The sequence below is a fragment of the Apodemus sylvaticus genome, chromosome 6 (assembly GCF_947179515.1).
Source record: "Apodemus sylvaticus chromosome 6, mApoSyl1.1, whole genome shotgun sequence".
NCBI classification, from domain to species: domain Eukaryota; kingdom Metazoa; phylum Chordata; class Mammalia; order Rodentia; family Muridae; genus Apodemus; species Apodemus sylvaticus.
This window is the reverse complement of record NC_067477.1, coordinates 16916607-16944291: the sequence shown is the minus strand read 5'-3', so window position 1 is coordinate 16944291 and position 27685 is coordinate 16916607. Positions and strand designations below refer to the sequence as shown.

The window sequence follows — 27685 nt, the reverse complement described above, 5'->3', positions numbered from 1 at the left end:
GTGATTAGGGCAATCGAGTTCCTTGGGGCAAGTCCAATCTTTGCTGGTTTTTATCTCCAAGTAGCAGCCAGCAATGCAGCCAACAGCAAGAGCAGCAGAAAAACCACCAGCAGCAGGCAGAGCAGCCGCCACCACCCCGTCTCTTGGGGCTCTGGCCCTTTTAATCCTCTCAAGAGTTTCCAGAATTCCAGAAGATAGATAAACTATCTTCAAGTGGCAGAATCACGCCCCTGCCAGAGCGTGAGACAAGTCATGGTCAGCTGCTGTGGACACTCTGAGGCAGTCCCATATCCCAAACCTGGGATTAAAACAAAAACATATTCACAGAACATAAATGGGTTTTATTTGTTTATCATATGTAAGTACACTGTAGCTGTCTTCAGACACTTTCTCTTCAGCCCTGCTTGCTCCTGCCCAAAGATTTATTTATTTAAGTACACTGTAGCTGTCCTCAGACACCCCAGAAGAGGGCGTCAGATCTCATTATGGATGGTTGTGAGTCACCATGTGGTTGCTGGGATTTGAACTCAAGACCTTTGGAAGAACAGTCAATGCTCTTAACCACTGAGCCATCTCTCCCGCCCCCTTAAATAGGTTTTTAAAGAAGCCCAGATTTTTACTACATGATCTAGAATACTAAAGAGGCGTTGCTCTAGGCGTATTGGGGAGGGAGTCTGTAGGCTGGGTTCATTGAGATGTGAAGCCCTGCTGGAATTATGGGCAGCGCCATCCCACAGACCGGCACCCCGGGCCAGGTGAGGATGGGACAGTGAGCCAAGCACTGGCGTCCATCTCTCTCTGCCTCCTGGCTTCAGAGGCCACCCAAGCGGCTGCCTCACGCTCTTGCCCCAGCGACTTCTCCACAGACAGACTGTGCCATCGAACTCCGTGCTGAAACAAACTGTCCCTGTCTTGAGTTGCTTTTATCAGGTATTCTGTGCAGAAACAGGAAAGTTAATTGCTATATCAGCAAACACAGTCACATTCTGAAGCATGGTAGTAACGGCTTCAGTATATGGCTCAGGAATGGGGGTGGGAGCAAGCGTCCCCCACCGGAAGCGAGCTTCCCCGACCGGAAGCCATGGGCATGGGAGGAACTGTCTGACTTGGCCCTGGGAGGAGCACGATCTGGCGGTTTCTACCTAGGCTCCCTGGAACAGTCTCGGAGTTGGGGGGGGGGGGGAGTATGTGTGTGTTGGTTTCCTAGGCATGGGGGCACTTCAGCAAAGGACACGTGCACTCTCTCTAGGATCTCTGGGGTCTGGAGGCCTCAAGAGATCTGGAAGTCTGAGGCCATGCTTTCTTTGAAGGCTTAGGGAATGTTGTCTTCCCGACCTCTCTATGGGTTTCAGGTGGCTTGTTGCAGTAGAACTCATGTTTATGTGGAGGCGTCACGCCAGTGTGACTGTCCATCCAGATGCTGCCCTTTTAGAAGAACATCAGTCACACTGGATGATGTTCTTCTTTCCCCTAAAGAAACAGAACAACCGTAGCTGTCAATAAGCTGTCAGGGTTAGGACCCCTGCATGAACTCAGGGAGACACTGTGCACACTGTAGGAAAACCTTGGGTCCGGCTCAATGCTTCTTCTGGACCTGATGGGCAGTCTGAAGGTTACCTCTCGAGGCCCCATTGTGTGCTCTGTTACAAAGACTGACCAGCTCGGCGCCAAGTTCCTGAAACAGAAACAAACAGGGAGCAAGGCTCCAGAGGATACAGCAGCCTGGTGAGGAAGTTCGGTCATTCTCTCCTGAATCCCCTCTCTTTTCACAGAATTTAAATAAATAAATAAATAAATAAATAAATAAATAAATAAATAAATAAATAATAAAAAATAAATTTTAAAAAGCCCTCATTATGTAAAATGCATGTGACACAAAATGTATTACAGCGATCGCTTTCAAGTGTTGGATACAGTGACATTAAAATGCAGTCACGTTGTGGGGCAGCTGCCACCTTCAGTTCCAAAACTCTTCCCCAACCTCTAGCTTTTCAGTCATTAAACAATAGCTCATTCCTGCCAGATCTGGTATCCAAGGTTCTCCAGTGTTCTGCTGATGTCATTGTGTGTGACAAACTACCTCAGGTGTGAGCAGCACCGACAGCTCCATTTTATGATGCGTTCAGTTCTTTGGGCTAGGAACTGGGACAGGACACACAGGAGAGCTGCTCTTCTCTGGTTCACAATGGCTGGGTCTCAGTGAGGGGCTGTTAATGACTAGGGCTGCCTGGGCATCTCTGCGGGACTGAACTGCCAGGGCCTTTGTCCTGGTGGCCCATTGACTCCTTGATTCCGCTTATTTCACAATCACTGGGATTGAGTTATCCAAGAAGGAAACTGCACTGCTGTGTCTGAGACAGTTAAGGCAGCAGGGCTTGCTGGACCGACCTCTCCACAGACACTTCTCTGTGTGATGGGGGCAGGGGAGGGGCTTCCTTACTGTACTGTAGGTTTTCTGATTGCTTCTTAGAATCCTCTTTCATAGGAGATTTCCCTGTACCCAACTTCAGCCCCACAAAATGTACTTTGCCTTATAGATATTTTCATTCTTGCATGTTTGTGTGTTTATATTCCCTTTTAGATGATCAAGTCTTTGCAGCCAAGAGCTCCGTATTTTCAGAGTCCTCCTTGTCTAGGTATTCCGTGCATGTGTGTGTGTGTGTGTGTGTGTGTGTGCATGTGTGTGCACGTGTGTGCACGTGCGTTTCCTGAGAACAGTGGGTGTCCTGTCCCAGTTCCTAGGCCAAAGAACTGAACGCCTCATAAAATGGAGCTGTCGCTCGGTGCTGCTCACACCTGAGGTAGTTTGTCACACACACAAAGACATCAGCAGAACACTGGAGAACCTTGGATGCCAGATCTGACAGGAATGAGCTATTGTTTAATGACTGAAAAGCTGCAGGTCGGGAAGAAACCTAAAGAATAGCTTCATATTAGAATATCCCAGAGATAGTGTAGGGAGCATCCCTGGGCAGAGCCGAGGCAAGGTATAATTCAGAATTTCTGTTTGAGCTTCTGGACCCTTCTAGTCCTCTTCCTTCAGGTGTGTTCTGCCTTCTCTTAGGGCTGAGAAACAGAGTGCTGCTTGAGGGGAGGATGCTCTTTGGCAAAATGGGTTGGGAGGTCTGAGGTTAATAGAGATTTGTGTTCCCTTTGTGTAGGGATGGGCATTTAAAGTCGGAGAGATGCGATGTGTCCTGTGCTCAGTGGCAAGAGCACTGGTGCATGGAACAGTCTCTAGGGACTGTTGTTCCATTGGGCTCGCCTGCCGCTGCTGTGTCCTAGACTCTGCAGAAGAAACCCCTTCTATGTGCCCTGCTGGCTGGGCAACGCACGGCATGTTCCTCAGCTACTAACCAAGGGATGGTGGGATCCTCTCTTCCGTGGCAAGCAGCTGTGCTGCAGTGGCGGTCTATAGAATGGAAAGTGCCGCCATGTTTTCTGGTCCGCCTTTGGTACAAGGAACAGTGACAATTCTATGATGAATTCCAGTGTTCCTTTGAAAGGTCAGGGAGTCAAATGAACTTTCTAGGGAATCCGAGGGAGGGAGCAGTGGTCACCTGACTCTCAGGGTGGACCTCATCTTATGTCACTGCTCTCTCAGTGGGGCCTGAACCCCTTCTGTCATGGAGGAGCATGTTCACTAGAAACAAGGAATTGCAGATAGGTACTGAGCACCAAGAACCCACCTGTATCAGGTCAGTTACTCACTGTGGAGTGTGTATGCCTCCCCAGAACACAAGGAACTGGTGTATTTTTGAACAACCCAGGGCATGAGGGATCAGACCAAAGCTTTGCATTTAGGGGTGCCGAGGATGGTAGGGTCAAGTTCCACAAGTTTCGCTCAGCGTGCTGTGCTGAAGGCATTGGTTAACTCTCTGCTCAGAACATTTCAGTGTCTGCCGATGGGGCCCCCAGAAAGCAGAGCCTCCTGACACGCCTCACTCACGCCACTGGAGATCCAGTCCCGCTGTGGGATTTGTTCCTGCGTGGCTGCCTTCCAGAGCAGCCTTCTGGGAAAGGGGAATCGATGGCAGAAGAGGCAGATCCAGCAAGGCTTTTTCAGTAAAAGCCTTTTATGCCTCTTGTTCAAAGCGTTTAAGTGCCTTTTAGATCACAGATTGAACCGTCGACATTGTAAAGTGGAGCCTTTTAATACCAAAATACACTGCCAGAGTAAGAGTCCATTATGGGGAAAAAAGCATTTCACTGAGCCAGCCTTGAGAATAATTCTCTCACGTGCAATGGGACGTGTGAAATGTTTGATGACAAACAGTTTCTCCACTCCATATTATAATAAGGGACTCATTATACAAGGCTGTGTGTGTGTGTGTGTGTGTGTTGATTACACATAACTAGTCATGTCTCATCCATGGACACCAGTTTCTTCATCTGTGAGGTTGGACTGAATGAACTTCAGGTGATTATATGATAAGGCTTTCTATGCTGTGAGTCCATTTTTCTCATCCTAAAATGAGGGCTTTGGAATCAGGAAACTTAGAGCTGCTTAAGAGAGGTGTGAACAGAGCCTAGGGCTCATGTTGTGTGAGGAAATGGCCTCAGGAAAGGTCACACAGTTGGTGTCCCAGCATCTCCCAGCATCTTCAGGGCCTGGCTTCCTTTGTTCTGAGATTAGCCACACAGGCAACCCTTCCTGACGCCCTCTCTTGCCTCCCACAGTGGTGTCCCCACCACCCTAAGATACTGGCAGGAAAGAGCTGCTTTCTCCCAATCTTTTCAACAGCTTGGAGGTCAAATCTCCTTGGCTCTGATGGGATCTTGTAACCTATCTGTCCTTGAACAAATCACCATCTTCAGAGTGAAAACTGTCTGACCGTTATCTGACTGACTGGCTGGCCCTTGGTCACATGTTCACCAGGGTTCCTGTCATCCAAAAGGTCAACGCAAGGTCAATGTCATTATGCCAGTTAGGTTTGTGTCAAGTTGGCATAAGCCATGCTCACCTGTGAGGAGGAAACCTCAACTGCAGAAGTATGTCCAGCCTGTGGGCTTTTTCTTAATTAGATATTGATGAGGAGTGTCCAGCCTACTTGGGGCTGGCGGCAGTGCAGCGTCTTTCTAGTTGGCATCTACACTAGCAGGCTGATTCAGGCAGTGAGGGGAGGCCACATGCCTAGCTTCGCAGAAGACACACCCGGATTCAAGCTTTGACGGTTCTGTGGACAGGACCTCGCAAGTTGATGATTCAGCCTCTGGGGCCTGTGCTGCCCACTTAGAGCCTGTAGGCTGCTGCAGAACAGTTATGAGGACACTTGGTGCTGAGGGCAGAGCAAAGTCTTTTTTTTCTTAAAGATTTATTTATTTATTATACACAGGTACACTGTAGCTATTTTTCAGACACACCAGAAAGAGGGCATCCAATCTCATTATAGATGGTTGTGAACCACTGTGTGGTTGCTGGGATTTGAACTCAGGACCTCTGGAAGAGGAGTCGGTGCTCTAAACTGCTTAGCCATCTCGCCAGCCCCAAAGCAAAGTCTTAATTTGGAGAATTGTGGGCCAAGTGGACTGTGCCACCAGGCAGAAGAACTGATAAGGTTGAGCAGGCTCAAACCCCAGGGAATCTCAGAACTGAGACCAGCAGGCATGGAGTCAAACTACCGGATCTGGAACGCATAACCATGACACCCCATTGAGAGTGTTATGACAATTGGTCACATAACATAAAAATCTGGAATTCTCCATGCTATTGAGGTTTCTAGATAGGCCCCGAGTATTTAGCTAATGAGCTTCCTTTCCTGGGCAGTCCTTCCCACAGAAGGTATTTAATCCCTGGTCCACCCTGAGTAAGATGTATATATTCACATCTGCCATCAAATAAAACAGTTTGGACAAGCAAGGACTGACCCTACATCAAGGATCCATGGGGGTGGGTGGGTGGGTGGGGGTGGTGCTTCAATGTAAACAGCCACGCCTAAATCTCCCCAAGAAGGCATTCTCTCTCTAGCCCCATTCCGCACACACTACAGACCAAACTGGGTCAGTTCCCATCCTGGACCACCCCCTTCCTGCCTGTTGCACTGCCGTCCTGAGGGGAAGCGCGGACCCACAGACCCCCATTCCCAACTCCCAGGTACCCTGGCAGTGTCTGGGTACACAGGAGACTGGGAACCACAACAACCGTCCTAGAAGCACTGTTTCCCACCTGAGAAAACATGGGCGGAGGACCCCCATTGTGTACTGTGCTCTGCCTTCCCTGAGCCGCATGCCAGGGCACCCCAGCGGCGGCGAGGCAGACAGGCCACCCAACAGGGAAGCAGGCAGCCGAGGGAGGGCTGTGCAGTGACAGCCTGGAGCTCAGAAAGCAGACTGTGCCTCGGCCTCCTTTAATCCACTAGAGGGAAATACAGTATCTGCACCAGCACCAGCACCAACACCAGCCGTCCCTGTCCTAAAGAACTAAACCGGTCTCACCTCAGAGGGAATAAAAGATGCTTTATTCTAGAGCCACCTATGGGTGACCATGGCCTGGGGACACATATCAGGCCACCCTAAATACCATAGTCCGGTGTGAATGAGAAATGACATGGGCACTCCTGGGTACAATCGGGGAGGCTAATTGTAGATATAAGGGAGAATACAGGCGCAGGCGTCTACAAGGGTCCAGACTGAACAAGATCAGTAAACTGAACCAGGCTGTGAGGAGAGAGGGGTTGGCGGGTTGGGGGATGGGGAGGTGGAGGAATAGCAGGTAAGAATTGGGGAGGTGGAGGGGTGGAAGGTGGGGTGCCAGGCGGGGAGAGGGGGAGAGAGAGGGAGAGAGAAACCAAGACACCAAGGGGGCATGTAGCCAAAATGGCTGAGTTATATAAAGAAGAGAAGGTGGGGGAAGGGAAGGGAAGCTCAGGGACTGGGGAAGTTTAGGGTAGGGGCAGAGTATGCCCGCCAAGGTGGGCCGCTGTGACAGGTGCTTGTAAGTTGGTAGCCCATCTTATTTCATATGTAAAGCAGGCCCCTCAGTTAGCCCTTTGTCTTAGGTTTCTTTGAGACCTGATACCTGTGAGGAGAGGTCCATGTATTCTTTTTAAATGGTAACAAAACAAAGAAATAAGTCAAGATGCCTTTCAAATATATATTGGTGAGAACATCATGAGGGTGCTTCATGCAAAGTGAAGGTTCTGCTCTGGGCTTCAGATGCTGTCTGAGTACATTCTTAGACTTTGCGTTGGTGGACTGGGGTGTGTGTGTCTGTGTGTACGTTCTAAAATAATTTACCTAATGGTCACAAGGGTGTTAGGCAACACATGGGGTTGAGGGATAAATTACTGTTTAGGGAATTAAGACTTAGAAAATTTGGCCCCAAATCTGCATCATTCCAACTCTTGGTGATGTAATCAGCCAATCAGCCTTGTAGAATGTCAATGTGTATGCAGTCTCCCCCCCCCTCCCCCCGGGAAATTCAGTTTACAAGGCATTAATGGACAGAGAAGATGCTTGTTGGGCTCTTGCTATGAGAACACCTTAAATTTACTCTGTACCCTTAGTGATCAGAAAAGAAAACAGAAAGGGGATCTGAGACACACAGAGAGAAGACAGATGCAGAAATCACGTGAAGACAGAGGCAGAAACTAAGAATGGGTGTAGACCAAGGATTTGCTACAAACCTGGGGAGGCTGGGAGGGTCTGCGCCTAGAGCAGGGGTTCTCAACCTGAGGGTGTCAACCCTCTTGGGGCTTACATATCAGATATCCTGTATATCAGATATTCTGATTAAGATTCCTGACAGTAGCAAAATTATAGTTATGAAGTAGCAACAAAATAGTTTTATAGTTGCGGGGGTCACCTGAACATGAAGTGATGGAAGGTCACAGTGTTAGGAAGGTTGAGATTCACTGTCCTAGAGCCTTCCTATTTCCTCAGAGCTGTGGGCAGGATTTCCATTAAAGATTTCCAGAGTCCAAGGCAATTGGTGGAAACAGCTCTGGGAAATGAGCCCAAGGGCTGCCTGACTTCGGGATGAATCAATGACTTGGCAAGTCCTGCAGGGTCTCAGACTGACTTTCTGTCTACAGAGGGCTTCTTATCTTTCTCTTCTCTCTCTCTCTTCCCTCCCTCCGTTCGGTCCCAGCATGCACCCCATCTTGATGTTCAGTCTGATTACCCACGGAAATTTCCCCCACTGAGCTGATTAATCAAAATACCAAGTCCTTCATATCACACTTACTCCTGATCGTGCTTAAAAATAGTCAGTAACAGATATGTACAAATAGACCAGGCGACACACGGAGTGATTATCGGTGATTTAATTCACTCTGGGATCATGAGGAGGGTGAAATCGTTCGGCAGGAATGGGTTTTTAATGATATGTTTCTAACTAATAGGGAAGATAGCACACATTATACACGCTTGGGCTTTAGTGAGCCATACCAAACGATGCATTTCTTCATTCGACAGACACTTGGTGTGGACTGTGTGCCAGACGCCGTGCGAGAACTCTGCCCTGGGGTCTTCGGTCTAGCACAGAGGATGGGCAACTGAGCCTGCCTCGTCCATTTGGAGTGTGAAGTTGGTGACAGGTTGTTGAAAGAGAGTGCAGCTGGCTGAGAGCAGTTGTGGGCTACCGATTTGGAGAGCGGGAGTAGACCTGGAGGTTTTTAATATCTTAACCCTACCTAGCACCAAGATGAGCTACTGAATTACCACTGAGTTCTGTTCTGTTGGTGGTCTCCTTCTGTGTTTGTTTGTGTGTGTGTGTGTGTGTGTGTGTGTGTGTGTGTGTGTGTGTATACATACACACAGGCAATTAAGGGGCTGGAGAGATGTATATATGTGTATGTGTGTGTATATATATATGTATATGTATATATATATATATATATTGGCAGTTCTAGGAACAGAATTGAGAGCTGCTAGGTGTGGCTTTTGTTTGTTAGTTTTCTTTTGTCTTCCCAACTTGATACAAATTAGAATTATCTGGGAAGAGGAACCTTAATCGCCTATTTTTCTTTTTGCCTTTTTAAGATTTATTTATTTATTATTTATATATGAGTACTCTATTTGCATGTGTGTCTACATGGCACAAGAGTGCATCAGATAGACGGTTGTGAGCCACCGTGTGGGTGCTGGACCTCTGGAACTCAGGACCTCTGGAAGAGCAGCCAGTGTTCTTAACCACCGAGCCCTCTCTCCAGCCTCTTAAATGAAGGACTGCCTTCTTTAGATTGGCCTATAGGCAGGTCTGTAGAGTATTTTCTCAGTTAATGGTTGATGTGACAAGCGCAGCCCACTTTGGGCAGGTGGTCCGGGGTGTATAAGAAAGCAGGCTGAGCAAGCCACGAGGAGCACGCCAGTAAGCAGCACCCCTCCATGTCCTCTGCATCGGTTCCGGCCTCCAGGCTCCTGCTTAGAGCTCCTGCCCTGGCGTCCCTTAGTGATGGACTGTAATTGTGACATATAGGCGAAGTAAACCTTTCCTTCCCAAAATGCTTTTGGTCATGGTGTTCTATCATGGCCATAGAAAGCAAGCTAGGACACTAGGCTAGCTCTCGGCCACCCACCCACACTCTCAGATCCTTCTTAAAGGTCTCTGACACAAACTCTGAGTCAGTGTCCCCGCAATGGGTGGTGACTGACACCCGAGCCAGGTTCATTCAGCCTTCTAACTGCCGCCTTCCTGCACAGGTTCTGGAGATCACAGTCTTACATGTAATGATTCATTCATCAGTCAGGGGTTTAGGGGTGCTATGTGGAAGACTTGGGGCCACTCCTCATGACTTCCTCCATTCTGCCATACCACCACCCCCTGCCCCTTCTCCTTAGCCAGCTGTCCTGTTTAAGAAGCCCACCCTTGGGCTGCAGAGATGGTTCACTGACTGCTCTTCCATTCCCAGCAACCACATGATGGCTCCCAAGCATCTGTAAGGGGGTCAGGTGCCCTCTTCTGGTGTGTCTGAAGACAGCTACAGTGTACTCGCATACCTAAGATAGATAGATAAATAAATAAATCTGTAAAAATAATGGTGGTGAGACCCTGGTACTCACCAATTCTGAGAGGGAGAAGGAGAAGGAGAGGGAGAGAGGGAGAGGGAGAGGGAGAGGGAGAGGGAGAGGGAGAGGGAGAGGGAGAGGGAGAGGGAGAGGGAGAGGGAGAGGGAGAGGGAGAGGGAGAGGGAGAGGGAGAGGGAGAGGGAGAGGGAGAGGGAGAGGGGGAGGGAGAGGGAGAGGGGGAGAGAGAGGGAGAGAATATATCCCATTCTCCAACTCCTCAGAAGAGCACATGATGGTTTTCCTCTCTGGGTCCAGTCCCCTGTAGCAGAAACATCAGGCACTGTTGATGTGGATGTTGGACAGCAGGGTCTCCCTAGGCGGCAGGGTCTTCCTAGGCACTGCTCTTTCAGGGGCAGGTCCTTTGGTTTTTGCCAGCTTTGGCACAGTAGTAGGGAGATGTTATGACAGGAGCTACCTGTCCATCACCACCAGAGCTCCCCCTCCCCTCCTCTGCCAGCCCCCAACACTTAAACTCTTCCCTCCTGTCTTCCTTCTCTAATGTCCTTCCTTTCTATGTGTTTGAATTTCTGACCAAACCAATTTTTTTCTTTCTGGAAAACTTTTGGTCAATTTTTGCAAGGTGAGTTGGGGAGGGTGAGACATGTTTTCTTCTGCTCCAGAAAGGATTCGTTTCCCTTTAATTTTTGGAGGAGGATGATTTCACAGGACACCAAGTTCTAGATTTCTGTTCTCTCTCTCTCTCTCTCTCTCTCTCTCTCTCTCTCTCTCTCTCTCTCTCTCTCTCTCTCTCTCTCTCTCTCCCCCTCTTCCTCCCTCCCTCCCTCCCTCTCTCCCTCCTTCCCTCTGTCTCGTACCTGTCTTAATTTGGCGCTGTCCCTCCACTGTGTCTGAATGGTCACTGTCTACCAAGTTGGTCTAGGACATGCTTGGTAGTTGACTGTTGTTCCCTCCGTCCTGTTTGTGTTCTCCGAGATGTCTTCTCACACCACAGCTCCGTTTTCATCAGCTCCCCTGCCTCAGGGAACCTTCCCACTCCCAGCCCGTTACAGGGAGGGATGCAGGCGATCCCTGTATCTCCATCTCCAGCTCATAAGTCATGCGTGTTCTGTGTCCTGCAGTGAAGTCTCTAGGTGCCCAGTCAGGTTAATAATCATTCCTTTGCCAATGTGTCCGCTCTTATATGCTCTTTCTGACACTATTGGTGATTCAGGATCACCTGAAGAAGATGAGCTTTTTTATTTAATTAATCAATGAGTTTGTGTTTGTGTGTGTGTATGTGTGTTATATGTATGCATGTATGTATGTATGTATGAATGTATGTATGCATGTATGCATAGAGGCTGGAAGTCAGTCTTGAGTTTCATCTTCACAATGCTGTCCATTTCCTTTGCCTCCTTTGATAATGTTCTCCTATTGGCCTAGAGTGGTTAGGCTCCGCAGACTGGCCAGTTACCTCCAGAACTCCTCCTGTCTCAGCCTCTTCAGGGCTGGTATTGCAAGCTCACCCTTGTGGATCTCAGGATTGAACCCAGGTCCTCATGCTTTTGCCCCAAGTGCTTTACCATCTAAGCTATCTCCTCAGTTCTGTATCTTTCTGATACATTGTCAGTCCATAGCAGCCTCAAGCTGTCTCATAAGGCTTCGCCTTACCTCACCTCATGTCACCTCACGCCATCTCATCTCACTTCATCTCATCTTACCTCACCTCATCTCACCTCACCTCACCTCATCTCACCTCACCTCATGTCACCTCACCTCACCTCATCTCACCTCACCTCATGTCACCTCACCTCACCTCACCTCACCTCAGTCTCCTCACCTTACTTCACCTCACCTCACTTCACCTCACCTCACCTCATGTCACCTCACCTCACCTCACCTCACTTCACCTCACCTCATCTCACCTCATCTTACCTCACCTCACCTCACCTCATGTCACCTCACCTCACCTCACTTTATTTTGCCTCATTTCACCTCACCTCATCTACCTCATCTCACACGAGGAAGACTAGAACATGATGGGAAAAGAGGAAAAGAGAGAGAGAGAGAGCACCTAGTGTTGAGTTCTTTCTCAGAGAGGTTTGTGGAAAAGGAGCTGGAATTCCTTTCCAAGAGCTTCCCCTATTGGCTGTAAAGGAATTTTCCTCGTGGAAGCTGGACCATGGGGACATTAATCCCTTCAGGATGTGACCATCCCTCCACTCTACAACTGTCTGTCACTTTTTGTCCATTCTCCCCTCAGGCATCGGTCTTGTTCCCTTCACCCCTATCCTGAGAGCCTTATGGTAGGATCATAGTTAGGGCTCAGGCAATATTTATTTAAATAGTGAATGAATAAAGTTTAGGTTGAACCAGGGGGGCACCAAAGGGTTCTGCACTATGTCCAGAACCTCCCTAGGCAGCTGAAGAAATTTTCAAGACCTTTCGGGCTTATCTCTGTGGTGAGCTCGGGCCTACGGTGATCATGGGAAGCAATGATCAAGTTCACAAATTATCCTTGGGTTTATATTTAAATCTCCAGTGAAAAAATGTTACCTTGGTTAAATCATGCTTTATGCCTCTGTTGCAGGTGCTAGAGAGTGAAAATATTGGCTGAGCTCAGCTCCCTGGTGTGAAATGCAAGCCTCGGGAAAGTCAAACACACTTGTCAATTGCAGCCGGGGTTCCTTTTATTAATGGTCACTAATGGTCTGCAATCAAGCCACACCTGTGAGAGGCAAAATAACAATCGGCCTGTTTGTGTGAAGTGAGTATAATTTATCAACTTGCTGATTATTCATTCTTCCCAAGGTGTTAGGCAAGAGACATTTGTGCGGAAAGAGGGGGAAATGGCCACTTATCCAGTCTAAGGAGGCAGCGTGGAGTTCTCCCCATGTTACAGGCGCACAGTGAGGCTATAAAACCCTGCTCCGTCACTAACTGCCTGTGTTTGTCCATTTTCTGCTCCTTTAATGTCATACCTACAGCCGAGTACCTTGAGCGGCACTGAAGCGTATTTAGCATTCAATCTAGGAGGGCAGTAGCGAGAGCTGTGTGGGGCTGGCAGGGGTGCCAAGACTACATTGGCACGTGACAAACTTTGTGGTTGTGATGGTAGAACCATGTGGGAAGAACGGAAAACTCACCAGTGGTTCCAAAGACAGTGCTCACCCACCCAAGAGCCTCCCCTTAATAGTGCTCCCCCTATTCTCATCTCTGTCTCTGTCATTGTTTCTGTCTCTGTCTGTCTCTCTCTTTTTCTCTCTCTTTGTCTCTATATGTCTCTGTTTCTCTCCTTTCTCCAATGTCTCACTCTATTCCCCAGCCTGGCCTTGAACTTAGATCTTCCTGCCTCAGCTCCCCAGATGTTCAGATCACCCCCAACCCCCCACCCGTTTCAGTGTCTGCCCTTCACCATCTTTTAACATGGCTGCACCGGTGAGCATCACGGAACCGTGGCCAGGTGAGACACACCGAACCCTGGCCAGCACCTCAGCTCCCATTTCTCCCATGGGAAGCTATAGCAATCACACCATCTTTCTGGTTGGCCATGAAGACTGGATAAGTCTTCACGTGCTACATAAGTTCATCACTATTTTTTCCTACCCCGTGCTGATGTTTTCCTAGGAAGCCTGCCAGTGTGTTGAACTGTCTGAAGTAAAGCTGTGCCTACACGTCACCTCCAGTTCATATTTCTGCTTTCAGGGATGGCTCCCTCCATCCCAAGAGAAGAAGAAAGAATTCCTGACCTGGACCACAGACAGGTTGCTAGGACACATTGATGTGAGGGGAAGATGACCCGCTGAGCTGAGAGCAATGGGGGAACAACTTTTGGGGTCACAGACACAACCTCCTGGGAGACCCAAGTAGCTCTGTGGCTCTGAGGGTGGGTACCATGCTCATTAGTTTGTCAGGACAGTCATCAGGAAATATTCCAGACCATGTGGCTTAAACAGCAGGGACCTGTTTCCTCACAGGGCTGGAAGCAGAGGTCCAAGATGAAGGTGTGGCAGGGTTGCTTTCTCTCTAGCTTACCAATGGTGTCTTCTGCATGGTCTTCCCTCTGTGTGGGTCTCTGCACAACCAAATTAGACCCACACATATGGCTTTATCTTAACTCAGTCACCTGTTCAAAGGCTCTGCTTCTAAACACAATGCCACTTTGAGATCCTGGACCTCAGCATAGGACTTTGGAGAAAAAGGACAGAATTCAGTCTGAGAAATTACAGAATCAGCACCTGGAGGAACAGCAAGTGACTCGGAGCCCAGAAGACAAGTTGAGACCTCATTACCTGAGACACACAGATATGCTTCCTTTGTGGTTCTGTTTCTGCCACTGGGGCTTGCTCTTGATGTGGGAGGGGGTGGGCATGCACCCCACCCTTTCTGGGGACTCTCTGCACTGTCATGTTTTCCTGTCCTCCTTTCCCAGCTTGCCCTCGGAGTGCTGGACTGGACAGTGGACTGCTAGGAGTCTGCTGCATTCTCCTCTTTCTTCCAAGGCTGTGACCTTCAGCTCTTACCCTGTATCTTAGAAGTTTACTGCTGTGAGCAGACACTGTGACCAAGGCAACTTTTATAAGGACAACATTTAATTGGGGCTGGCTTACAGGTTCAGAGGTTCAGTCCATTATCATCAAGGCGGGAACATGGCAGCATCCAGGCAGGCATGGTGCAGGAGGAGCTGAGAGTTCTACATCTTCATCTGAAGGCTGCTAATGGAATACTTGATTCCAGGCAACTAGGATGGGGGTCTTAAAGCCCATACCCACAGTGACACACGTATTCCAACAAGGCCGCACCCTCTAATAGTGCCACTCCCTGGGCCAAGCATATGCAAACCATCACATTCCACCCCTGGCCCCAATAGGCTTGTTCAAACACATGAGTCTATGGGAGCCATACCTAGCCACAGCATAATAAAGAAGTACACTTAGTCCAACTTCCAAAATTCCCATATTCTAGAGCAGACTCAACAATGTTAAAAGTCCAAAGATCAAAGTCTCTTCTGAGATTCACCCAATCCCTTAACTGTAACCCCCAAGGCAAGACAGGAAACTAGCTGGGCAAACTCCAGACTCTGCATCTCCATGGCTGATGTCAAAGCAGCCTTCAGATCTCCACTCCCTTTTCATCTTTGTTGACTGCAACAGACTTCTTTCTCCTGGGCGGGTTCCACTCCCTGTTTGCAGCTTTCCTCAGCAGATCGCCCATGGCTCTGGCATCTCAAACATCTTTGGGTCTCCAAGGAAACTTCAATGTTTTAGCTTCTTGTTTCAATGTCTAGGATCCACACACGATCCTCTGGGCTCCTCCAAAGGACTGGCGTCACTTCTCCAGTTCTGCCCTCTGTAGCACTCTAAGTTCAGGTTGATCTATTCCACTGTTGCTGCTGTTCTTGGTGATCATCTCATGGTACTGGCATCTCCAATACACTGGGGTCTTCTGCTATACCAATAGCTTCTCATAGGCTCTCTTCATGGTGCCAAGCCTCAACTCGTTTGCATGACCCCTTCAGTCCTGGGCCATCAACTGCAACTGAGGCTGCACCTTCACCAATGGCCTTCCCTGGCCTCTCACAGTGCCCAGCCTCACTGCTCTTCATGACCCCTTCATGCCTTCAAAACCAGTGCCACCTGGGTGACTCTTACACATTACCAAGTCCAGCTGCAGCATGAGCTACACGCTTGGCTATCTCTGGAACACAGCTTCTTTGTGCTCTCAGGAAACACTTCCCAGAAGATTTCACCTCAGTGATGCTGGTCTCTTCTTAATCACTACTAATTTCTTAGCCCCAGCTAACCAGCATCAATTGTCCCAATAGTCCCTTCTATTTTTTCACTCTAAAGCCAGAGTCACATGGCTGAAGCTGCCATGTTCTGCTGCTTCTTTGGGCTGGAACATGGTCCCCTTTATTTTATAACCAGCTTTCTGTTTTCTAATTTTCTCTGCCTAAGCTTGGCTTTTCTGTAACTTGCTCTGTAGCTGGACCTAAACTCAGAGATCTGCATGGTTCTATCTCCTGAATGCTGGATTAAAGGTGTGTACCATGCTGCCTTGCTCCAAAGTCCACTCCCTTAGCCTGTTATCACCTAGAACACAGGATTCTGCTCCATTTCACTTCCCGGTGCCCCTTTAATACTCACACCATGTATATTTTTTCTTTCTAAGCTTGTTATGCTTGTTTAAAATGCTCTTCAATAGACTTAACCAAAGAACAAAGTCTCTGCTTGACTTTTTTGAGACTTCTTTTATCAATGCAATTAATCTGAGTCTCTTCACCTTAGTCTCAGGCTGACTCTTCAGACAAGGGCAAAAAGAAGCCACATTCTTCACCAAAACACCACAAAAACAACCTCTAGACCACACATTGAAATTCTTCTCCTCTGAATCCCCTTGGGCCAGGTCTGCACAGTTCAAGTAATTCGCAATGACAAAGTCTTCCATATTCCTACTAGGTTGGCTTCATTAAGCATTCCATGGCTTTTCAGATTCACAGTCCCCAAATCCACATTCTTCCAAATGAAGCATGAGGAGGCCTATCACAGCAACACCCCAGTCCCTGGTACCAACTTCTGTCTCAGTCAGGGATTTACTGCTGTGAACAGATACCATGACCAAGGCAAGTCTCATAAAGGACAACATTTAACTGGGGCTGGCTTACAGGTTCAGAGGTTCAGTCCATTATCAAGGCAGGACCATGGCAGCATCCAGGCAGGCATAGTACAGGAGGAGCCGAGAGTTCTACATCTTCATCTGAAGGCTGCTAGCAGAAGACTGGCTTCCAGGCAGCTAGGATGAGGGTCTTAAAGCCTACACCCACAGTGACACACCCACTCCAACAAGGCCACACCCCCTAATAGTGCCACTCCCTGGCCCAAGCATATGCAAACCATCAAACCCTGGTTAATTTTTTTTTTGTCAGCTCTTGACACAAGGAGAGTCATTTTGGAAGAGGGAACATCAGATGAGGAACTGCCTACATCAAACTGGCCTGCAGTCAAGTCTGTGGTTCATGTTCTTGATGGATGATTGATATGGAAGGAAGCTATCTCTGGTCAGGTGGTCCTGAGGCATCTAAGAAAGCAGGCCGAACAAGCCAGAAAACAGCATTCCTCCATAATCTGTGCTTCAGTTCCTGTTTCCAGGTTCCTGTTTGAGTTCCTGCAAGGCTGGGATGAGCCACAAAAACCCTTTCCTCCCCAACTTATTTTTGGTCACCATAGCAATAGCGAGTAAAGTAAGTTAGCCCTTTAATGCACAGCTCAAGGAAGTCTCTAAGCTCATTGCTTCTGCTGAGAGTTTTTAAAGTATGAAATCATCAAAGAGTAATTTTTTAAAAAAATAGCATATTTCCCAATTCCAAGACCGAGAAGTGCGATCCTGGTCCCTTCTCCTGTGGCATCCTTCCCCTGATGCTTTGAGATGAAATGCCCTTCTTACTGAACTCCAAGAAAGCCACGGGGTCTGAGCATATCTTACGGAATCGAGGGACACTGAGCATTTCCTTTGAGCCCTGAGCCCTGAGCCTCGAGCTCTCAGAGAACCCTGGCCAGCCAAGATATTCCCCTCCTGAACCACGGAAAGAGCCGCTGTTGGACCTGTTTCTTGGCACTTGCCTTGGTGACCTGATGACTGCTAGCTAAAGATCAGGTGGCACGCTTTCTTCTTTTTGGTGCCTCCCAGTGTTCCTCTTGACATGAAGGATGACAGTCCTCATTGGTCCTATAGAGACAGCTCAGATCCTGGCTCCGAGGCTTACCAGTTCTGGCTTTGGCTAAGTTGCCAGAGATCCCCAAGATCCCATTTCCTTAATGGTGAGATGGGCTAGCTATGGTGCCTGACCCCAAAGGACTGTGGAGAGGACTGGATGAGATACTTATGGGAACACCTTATGTGTGTCGGCTAGAAAATCCTACAGAGCTGAACAAGTTGAAACATTCTGAACAGGTTACTGATATGGTGTAGGTGATCACTGGTAGAAAAAAAAGGGAGAAAATACATTTTAATGGCGTAACTATATTTAGCGAGAATTGTCTCTGGTAATAAAAGGACTTTGTTTTGCTCAGAGCCCCCTTGAGTTTCACAATCCTGCTTGTAGATAGTGCCTTTTGTCCCAAAATCTTGCAGCAGCTCTGAAATCAAAACATGACAAGAATCACATGGTTGCAAAAGGGAAAGTGACAATTTGCTTTTGTTTTTGAACAAGCTTGCCTTCCCTTCCCAGTTTATAACTTGGCAGCCGGATATGAGCATGCACGCGGATCTGACCCTAGCCAGGAAGGACACCTAATGACAGCTGCTTCTAGCCTGGTCCTGGAGATGGGACGATGAGAGAAGAGGACCCCACGACGCTCAGGAGGAGGAATTAAGAGGTCTGAGCACAAGGGAAGACTGCCTTCCCTATCTCTCACGAGCAGATGCCACAGATGAGGATGGGGGGATGGGGATGGTGGGGGAAGGGGGCGAGGTTTGGTAAAGTTAATCATTAATACAGGTGCCAGAGGAGCTGTCCACCCTCGGTGCTTCCTTATTCACACACCCACACTGGCCCCCATCAACAGTCTGCTTCTCACTTCCTCTAGAGAGGTTTGTCTTGGCTTTCAAAAGATGTGAAGCAGGAAGACTTCCGTAAGACTCTGGGAGGGTAAAATCCGAGGCATCTTGTGGGGAGTGGAAGGAAGAGTAGTAATGTCCTGGGGAGGATTTCCAAGGACAAAAACCAAAGCAGCAACACCCTAGAATTTCACTAGATCTAAGTCTTCATCATGTCTAAAACCCCACACTGTTTTATGTGCTACGAATAGGGGATTAATAAGCTCACCATTGATGGCAATAGACATAGGCTGCAAGATGTTTCCAAAATTCAGAGATTAAAAATGTGAAGAGTATGCATCTTAGCACGGATGAGAGGGGGCAGGTGAGGTGACTCAGTGGGGTAAGGCACTTGTTGCCAAGCCTGAAAATTTTGAGTTTGATCCCAGAGACCCACACGGTGGGGAGGGAGAACTGACTCCTGCAAGCTGCCCTTTGACCTTTCCATGTGCCCTGTAGTATGTGCTCACACTCACACAACAGACACACAAACAAATAAACAAATAAATGCTTGTAGTTAAATTAATTAATTAATTAATGTGTAATTAAACTAAAACAAAAATTGATGAGAGATTGCATTTGTGGGGCTGGCTTCTCTCCTATAACCAAGTTGACCATGGGAGGGAGAAACCACAGCAGATAATTTTAAGGACAAAGGAACTTAGCATCTCTGGGATAGTTGGGCTGACAGGCACTGGCTAGCACTGCGGCCATCCCCAGGATCCACAGCAGTTCTGACCTCATTACACTTTACAACCTTAGAAGCTGTAAGCCACATACATCTGTAAGGATTTGGAGCAGTCTGTTCTGCAGGGCAGTGTGAATCCCACTAGTTGAGAAAGACCACTACTATAATTTCTGAGCCAAATTTGAAGCAGGTTTTATTAAATGCTGGCTAGGATGATGAAGCACTTCCTGCCTATGTACCTCCAGCCTACATGCGATCAAGCACATCTTGTCTAGTTGGAGCAGCTAAGCTGGTTTTCAGAAGTGAGAACGTGTGTTTTGTTATCTTATGTGAACAACAGCCCCCAGCATTCCAGGAAATTATCCGTCCTTGGGCAAGTACGGATCCAGGGTGAGAGACAGTTTAGTTTTACAGATCTCTTAATCAAAATAATTTAAACTTAAAACATTAGCCTTCACCCAGCTATACCACTCCTGGGCATATACCCAGAAGATGCTCCAACATGTAATAAGGACACATGCTCCACATAGCTGCCTTATTTATAATAGCCAGAAGCTGGAAAGAACCCAGATGTCCCTCAGCAGAGGCATGGATACAGGAAATGTGGTACATTTACACAGTGGAGTTACTACTCAGCTGTCCAACTGGGAAAGGCAGTCTATGTTCTGGTTGTGCTGGGTTTGAACCTGGTAACTCAGAGGATTTAATCCACGAGGGAAGGAAGGCTGTTTGTCCATGCTCCTAGACACTAGGCTGACACCACAAGGCCCTCAACTCCATAATTCTCTGGCCATCACTCATGTCGGGCCATGCCCCAGGTCCCTAGTATTCTGTATGGACCCTATCTCCACAGTCACCTGGCTACAGCCAGGTTTGCCCCGCCACACAGTTACCTGGCAACAGTCAGGTAGCCTGGCCCACTATAAAGGGGCTTCTTGGCCCCTCCTCCCTCTCTTGTCCTCTTCTCTTCTCTTCTCTTCTCTTCTCTTCTCTTCTCTTCTCTTCTCTTCTCTTCTCTTTCTCTCCTCTCCTCTCCTTTCCTCTCCTTCCCTCCCTCTCCCCTTCCCCTCCCCCTCCCCACCTCTCTTTTCTTCTCTTTTCCTCTTACTCTCTTTTCTTATCTTTCTCTTTCCCCATTCCCTTCCCCCTCCTTCCACGTGGCCATAGCTGGCTTCTACCTCCCTACCTCCCCACTCACTCTATTCTTTTATAATAAAGTTTTAAAATCATGTGCTGTCTCCTTCTATCTAACCCTGCTGTGCTGGAGCAATGGAACAGGCCTCAGCATTTCCAGTTGCCAGATGGACCAAGGACTGGCACTCCCTGGCTGGGTCTCCTCCACAGGCACCCAGCCCCACACTTAGCTATTAGAAACAATGAATTCATGAAATTCTTAGGTAAATGGATGGAACTAGAAGATATCATTCTTAGTGAGGTAACTCAGTCACAAAAGAATACACATGGTATGTACTCCCTAATGAGTGGATATTAGCCCAGAAGCTTGGAATACCTAAGATATAATTCACAGATCACATGAAGCTTAAGAAGGAAATGTGGATACTTTGGTCCTTTTTAGATAGGGTACAAGATACCCATGGGAGGAAATTCAGAGACAAAGTGTGGAACAGAGACTGAAGGAAAGACCATCCAGAGGCTGCCCCACCTGGGGATCCATCCCATATACAGTTACCAAACCCAGGCACTATTGTGGATGCCAACAAGTGCTTGCTGACAAGAGCCTGATATAGCTGTTTCCTGAGAGGATTTGCCAGTGCCTGACAAATACAGAGGGGGATGCTCTCAGCCAGCTATTGAACTGAGCACAGGGTCCCCAATGGAGGAGCTAGAGAAAGGACGGAAGGAGCTGAAGGGGTTCGCAGCCCCATAGGAGGAACAACAAAATGAACCAACCAGTATCCCCAGAGCTCCCAGGGACTAAATCACCAACCAAAGAGTACCCATGGAGGGACCCATGGCTCCAGCCACATGGGTAGCAGAAGATGGCCTGGTTGGACATCAATGAGAGGAGAGGCCCTTGGACCTGTGAAGGCTCATTGCCCCAGGGTAGGGGAATACCCGGTCAGGGAAGCAGGAGTGGGTGGGTTAGTGAGCAGGGGAAGGGGGGATGGAATAAGGGGTTTTCAGAGGGAAAACTAGGAAAGGGGATAGCATTTGAAATGTAAATAAAGAAAATAATAAAAAAATACTTTCTTTAAAAAAAACATTACTTCAGCAGGGCGTGGTGGTGCACGCCTGTAATCCCAGCACTTGGGAGGCAGAGGCAGGCGGATTTCTGAGTTCGAGGCCAGCCTGGTCTACAGAGTGAGTTCCAGGACAACCAGGGCTATACAGAGAAACCCTGACTCAAAAAACCAAAAAAACCAAAAAAAAAAAAAAAAAAAATTACCTCTCATAGTGGCCTTGAATGGATCAAGATCAATTCACAAGTATCTTAATTACTGCTGTTGCTTTGATAAAATACTCTGTCAGGAGAAAAGGTTTATTCTAGCTCACGGTTCACAGTAAAGTCCCTCCTGGTGGGGAACCCCACTCTGAAGTTTGAAGCAGCTGCTCACTCACATCAGGTATGTAAATAATCAGGACGCCAAGAGCAAAGAACGCCTGCTGCTGCTCAGCCCCTTTCCACACACAGCTCGGATCCTAGCCAGGGAATGGTGCCGCCCACAGTGGGTGGGGCTTCTCACGCCAGTTAAGATAACCAAGGCAGTCCCTTACAGCCATGCTCCAAGGCCCCGTTCCCCTAGTTAGGATTCATTCTAAGCTCCACCCCACAGTTACCTGGCAACAGCCAGGTATGCCCCGCCCTACTGTTACCTGGCAACAGCCTGGTAGGTCTGGCGCACTATAAAAGGCTCTGCTTGGCCCTCCTCCCTCTCTTATTGTCTCACTCTCAGCTCCTCTCCTGCCCCTTCTTGGGCTCCCCTCCCCTTCCCACTCTCTACACATGGTCATGGCCGGCCTCTGCTTCTCTACACTCCCTCTCTCTGCCTTTCTCCACCTCTACTACCCTCTTAACTCCCCTCTCCATGACCTGAATAAACTCTATTCTGTACTATACCGTCTTGTGTCTGGTCCCTCAGGAGGAAGCGATGCCTTGGCGTGGGCCTGCTGAGGCACCCCCTTCCCCCACACCTCCGTTAGAACATATTCTCTCGCCTCTTTCTCTTTTTATGATCACAACACCCCTGGCCACTCTAGATCTTATCAAGTAGACAATTGAGGTTAACCATCGTGGTGGCTTTGAAGCTCTGTCTATTTATCTAGACACTGGTCCTCTATCTTGCCTTGCAAGAGTATATGAAATCATTTTGTCAGAAAGTAATAGATTTTTTATAAAACCTATTTTTTGGAATGTGTACAATCAGATCTTAAATGTATTGGGGGACTGTGTCTGACCAAATAGACGTTCAAAAGTTAAGGGGCTGGGTGGGTCCCAACCAGGGCTAGAAACCCCTCCATATTCTGTTCCTTGCTCCCCTCTCATTTCCCTCCTCACCAGGGGCAGTATTTTCCTTCATGACTGTAATTAATATGGCTGCCCAGTGGCTTTGTTCCACAAAGATCAAAGCTCTTCGTAAGCTTTACCTCATTTTCTCCCCTTGGTCTGGGAGGAGCAAATTGCTAGTTAGCCTAGGATGACTGCTCCCTCTCCACAGATGAGAACAAGGGCAAGGACTCAAGAACTGACTTGTGGGTGGAGGGAGCACCTGGTGACAGCCTGCCAGGGAAGCGTGGCTCCCTGATGACTCTGTTGGTGACTTGGATTTCCCAGAGCGAAATGGTCTCAACCTCCACTCTTTCCCCCAAAGTGATTCCCACTGTTCTCACACCTCCGTGTAGGGTTCATGCTCGCTGAGGTACCTGGAATACCAGCCACAGGAGAGAGAGAGAGAGAGAGAGAGAGAGAGAGAGAGAGAGAGAGAGAGAGAGAGAGGAGGAGGAAGAGGAAGAGGAAGAGGGAGGCTGGTCATGAGAGGAGAGAGGGGAATGGGGAGAGGGGGGAGGGTAAGGGAGCAAGAGCAGAAGAGAAGAGCGTGAGGAGGGGGCCAGCAGCCCCTTTTAGAGGGAGTTGGCAAACCAGGCTGTTGCCAGGTCAATGTGGGGCGGAGCCTAGACGAAATGCCCACAGCCAGGACTACAAGGCCTCTGAGAACTGAAAACGGGCAGCCCGGGCCTGGCAGTGTGGCAAGCCAATGCAGAGTCTACACACCACACTGTAGTGAGTCTTCTTGCTGAAAACGTGTGGTCCACACTGCCTAACCTTCACGCGAGTCACCTGCTTGTTCCTGAATGGCCTCTGAACTAGGAATCTCACGACCTCTGACCCTGCTCTGTCTACACCTCTAGCACCGAGCTGAAAGGGTTTCATGGAAGGAATTGCCTCTATGGTTTGAGGCTGTGTAGAAAGTATTCTCGAGAACCGCATCGGAAAGCAGATTCAGGGAACATGACTCCCCTAAATCAAAATGTAAGGAAAAACACAATTCCTGTCTATCAGTAGGGCTTTCTTAAATATTAATTAAATGGGAATCTTAGGTGAACACTTTAACTCCTGGTTCACAGCCAATGTTCAAAAATATTTGTTAGGACTATAGAGGCTACTTTTTTAAAAATTTATTTTTATTTATTTATTTATTTTTATTTATTAATTTATTTATTTATTTTGAGACAGAGTCTATGTGGCTCTGGCTGTCCTGAAACTCATTATGTAGACCAGAGATCTATCTGCCTCTGTTTCAAGAATGCTGAGATTAAAGGCAAGTGCCTCCAGGCCTGGCTGTAGAGGTTTATTATACTCTCAAACCTTTCTACCTGGAGCTCAGTTCTTAATTTCAAAAGCTTAGCAAGACCAATCACTGGCCTGTCTATTCCTGTTCCAGAACAACCCATCAACTCCTAGACTGTGCTAAAGGTCTATGTCCCAGGAGTTGCACTGGAACTGGTGGTATTTCAGACATGCTGTCACCATGACGGCGGCTTGGACTGGTCTCCCGCCACTCTCTACTCTGCTAGGACTTCTTAACACATGTGGGTGGTGTTGGAGGTGTTGGCAACGGCCTTGGAACACAGCCTCAGCAAAGTAGCACTTGACTGAGAGCCATCCGACTGATCATGCTGGAGCCGTGAGTTCTGGAATACATTCTCTTCCCACCTTGGAGCAGACCAGGCAGTGTTGCTGACTGAACTGTGCTTTCAGGTCAGCCAATTGTCAAGCCTGTGAGGCAGCAGGGACCTTTCTTCTGCAGGAGGGGAATGTGGTCACAATGTAACAAGTCGCATTCGGAGCGCGTATGTGTGTACATTGTGCGTGGAGAATGGCCTTCACTCAAAGCATTCTGACCACAGAGTCTTGCTGTGGGACTTCACACTCACGAGATGTGTGAATCTTGAGGCCTCTCTGCTGACAAATATTCATCAAGAGCTCACCTTGCGCCTGTGTTTCCATCGGGGTGTGTACAGAAAGCAGATGCCGTGAGAAGATTTGTTGAGGAGGGTTCGTTCCCACCCCTCCCCCAGGCTGTTTCGAAAGGTGTGGAGTCGGGGCCACACGGGATGAAACAGCAACTCGGGGCTCAGGGGGAGCCACTGTGTTACCAGATCCAGCCCTAACAACACAATCATCATGGCATGCTCTCATTGCATACTTGTGGGAAGCCCAGCTGAAGGGGGCTGTATGTGTGTGTGTGTGTGTGTGTCTCTCTGTCTGTCTGTCTTTGCTGGGAAGAAATCAGAAGAAACACTACCTTCTTTAGCTGACTTTCCTTTTTTCTCTCATTCTCAGGGTCTCCCATGGATCAAACTAACAAGAAGCCTGGAAGCAGTGGGCGCCCAGTGCAGTTTTGTGGGTCTGTTATATGGGGCAGATGGCAAAAAGGAAAGAAACTGGAGCAGGTGTGGGTACCTGGGACGGTGAATGGAAGATATAAAGATCAATCTTAAACTGCACACTGGGCAACAGCTCAGATTTTGTGGGGACAAAAGCTCATACAGTGTTTTAGAATCTACCTTAAGCCGGGCAGTGGTGGCGCACGCCTTTAATCCCAGCACTGGGGAGGCAGAGGCAGGCAGATTTCTGAGTTCAAGTTCAGCCTGGTCTACAGAGTGAGTTCCAGGACAGCTAGAGTGAGTTCTACACAGAGAAACCCTGTCTCGAAAAAAAAACCAACCAAACAAAAGATAGAATCTACCTTAAGAAACAACACAGGCCAGGAGTGGTGGCTCACACTTTTAACTCAGCTGTTGGGAGCCTGAGGCAAGTGGATATCTGTGAGTTTCAGGCCAGCCTGGGTTACATAGTGAGTTCTAGGACAGCTAGATTTCCACAGTAAGACTGAGCCTTAAAAAAACAAACAAGCAGCTGGGCGGTGGTGGCATGCACCTATAATCCCAACTTTGGGAGGCCGAGGCAGGGGGATTTCTGAGTTCGAGGCCATCCTGCTCTACAGAGTGAGTTCCAGGACAGCCAGGGCTACACAGAGAAACCCTATCTTGAAAAAACCAAAATCCAGAAACCCACCCGCCCCCCAAAAAACCGCAAAAAACCAAAAAACCCAAAAAAACAAAAACAACCCCCCCCCAAACCAAAAACCAACCAACCAACCAACCAACCAAACAAACAAACAAACAAAACCAAAACAGGCAAACAAAAAATCAAATTGGTCAAACACATCACTGAACCCAAGGCTTTTCCTAGGGCTTCAGAAGCTGCTGCAGCTTGAAGCCCACGCTTCCAGCCTCTAGGCAGGAGAAACAAAGCAAACTGGCGTTAAATAGCACAAGCAACAGTGAGTACTGGTTATTTTTATTTCAGGTTTTTTGTTTTGTTTTGTTTTTACTTCCCCAAGACAGGGTTTCTCTGTGTAGCCTGTCCTGGAACTCACTCTGTAGACCAGGCTGGCCTCGAACTCAGAAATCCTCCTACCTCTGCTTCCCAAGTGCTGGGATTAAAGGCGTGCTCCACTACTGCCAGGCTCTGGCTCTTTGGTAAAACAGCAAGGGGACTGCAAACCACACTTCCCAGAAGCCCTCGGGCTCAGAGGAACACACCTTCATCTCCCCCCCACCCATAGAGGTTCAAAGACTACAATTCCCAGCATGTATCAATATAAGGACCACAACTCCCGGCATGCCCACAGGGTTGACAGGGAAGCGCGGTCTTCCTCTCGTCCTGCCTCCCCCGCCCGCTCCCAGCCAATGGGAAGGCTCTGTACTACGGGGTGTGGAGGGAAAGGCGCCGTGGGCAAGACGCGAGTATAGGAAAGCGGCGGGAAGTTCGTACTACGCAGTGGACCGCGAGTTGGCCGCTCTGGGTAGGGAGCTGTGGGGTGGCGGTGGGACGGTGGGTGCGGCGTCGCTTCAGAGCGGCGCCTGCTCGTCCGAGTGTCGGGCGGCCCCGCGGCTGGGTAGGTCCTGCCCAGGGACCCTCGCTCCTCTGCCCGCTCGCGAAGCTGCCGGAAGCCGGGTTCTAGAAGGCCGCCTGAAGGCTGGCCAGGGCCAGGGTGGCGGACACGGAGACAGGGACCTGGTCCCGCCGAGTCTGCCTCTTCCTTAGCCGTGGTGAGGTGAGGAGGCTTCGGGACACACCCGAGGCCGCCAGCTTCTCCTTTCCTTCCTGGCATTGCTCCTCAGGTCTCTACCGCCGGTGTCCCGTCTCCTGGTGCAGTGTCTTCAGAGGCAAACAGGTTTGCTCCGGCGCCAAAGTTTGTTTTAGACGGTTTCCAGTCCAGATAGCCTTAGGTGTAAAACTGCTCCAGAGTCTTGGAGAGATGGGGGGCGGGAGGGACGACAAGCTAGTCCTGATCCGGATACCCATTTTTTTCTATTGTCTTGTCGTTGAGGTTAACCATTCTTTATGTCTGAGTGTATTCTTCCTTTCCGTCCCCTCATTGCTTTCGGAGCAATTTGGAAACACAATTTTGCTATTGGGAAGGTGGTGGTTAAACTTAGCGGATCGTTGAAGAGCTTAGTTGCTTTCCTTTTAAAAAAACAAAAAACAAAACTAGAATTGCCCATCTGTTGAGTCTGGAATTCAAAACAGTGGAAAAAATGTGTATCAGCACTTTATCATCATTATTATTTTGGATTTTCAAGACCGATTTTTTTTTTTCTTCTGTGTAGCCTTGACTGTTCTGGAACTTGCTCGGTAGACCAGGCTGGCCTTGAACTCACAAGAGATCCGCCTGCCTCTGCCTACAGAGTGCTTGGACTAAAGGCTTGCGCCACCACCGCCAGGCTTAAGAGTTCAGGAGAAAGGCTTTTCACTTTTTTGGTGACATGCTGATCATCATGTTTGGGGAAATTTAATTTACAGTTATGATTGGAATTAAGTATCTGGGTGGTTAAGATAATGTTCATCTACCTGTAGAAAGGAATGTGAGTCGACATCACTTAATAATGGCTTTCCCTGTTGTGCTACCACAGATGGCAGACGCT

At 48.5% G+C, this 27685-nt stretch overlaps 1 protein-coding gene and 1 long non-coding RNA gene across 7 annotated transcripts in view; both read left to right on the top strand.

The window, feature by feature from the left end:
• LOC127686969 (uncharacterized) overlaps positions 1-18367 on the top strand; it is a 37268-nt gene extending 18901 nt beyond the window's left edge. The window contains exons 2-3 of the long non-coding RNA XR_007978302.1: positions 12539-12715; positions 18176-18367. This is a non-coding gene — a long non-coding RNA (uncharacterized LOC127686969). The remainder of the gene's footprint in view (positions 1-12538; positions 12716-18175) is intronic.
• Positions 18368-26448: 8081 nt separating this feature from the next.
• Positions 26449-27685, top strand: part of Vrk1 (VRK serine/threonine kinase 1) — a 62947-nt gene continuing 61710 nt past the window's right edge. Inside the window, exons 1-2 of one of the 6 annotated variants that reach the window (XM_052185125.1) lie at positions 26544-26562; positions 26882-26934. The gene's annotated coding sequence lies outside the window, so the exon portion shown is untranslated. Of the gene's footprint in view, positions 26563-26584; positions 26815-26881; positions 26935-27685 lie in introns of those variants that run through there. The other 5 variants (XM_052185121.1, XM_052185126.1, XM_052185127.1 and 2 more) reach the window with 5 other exon arrangements.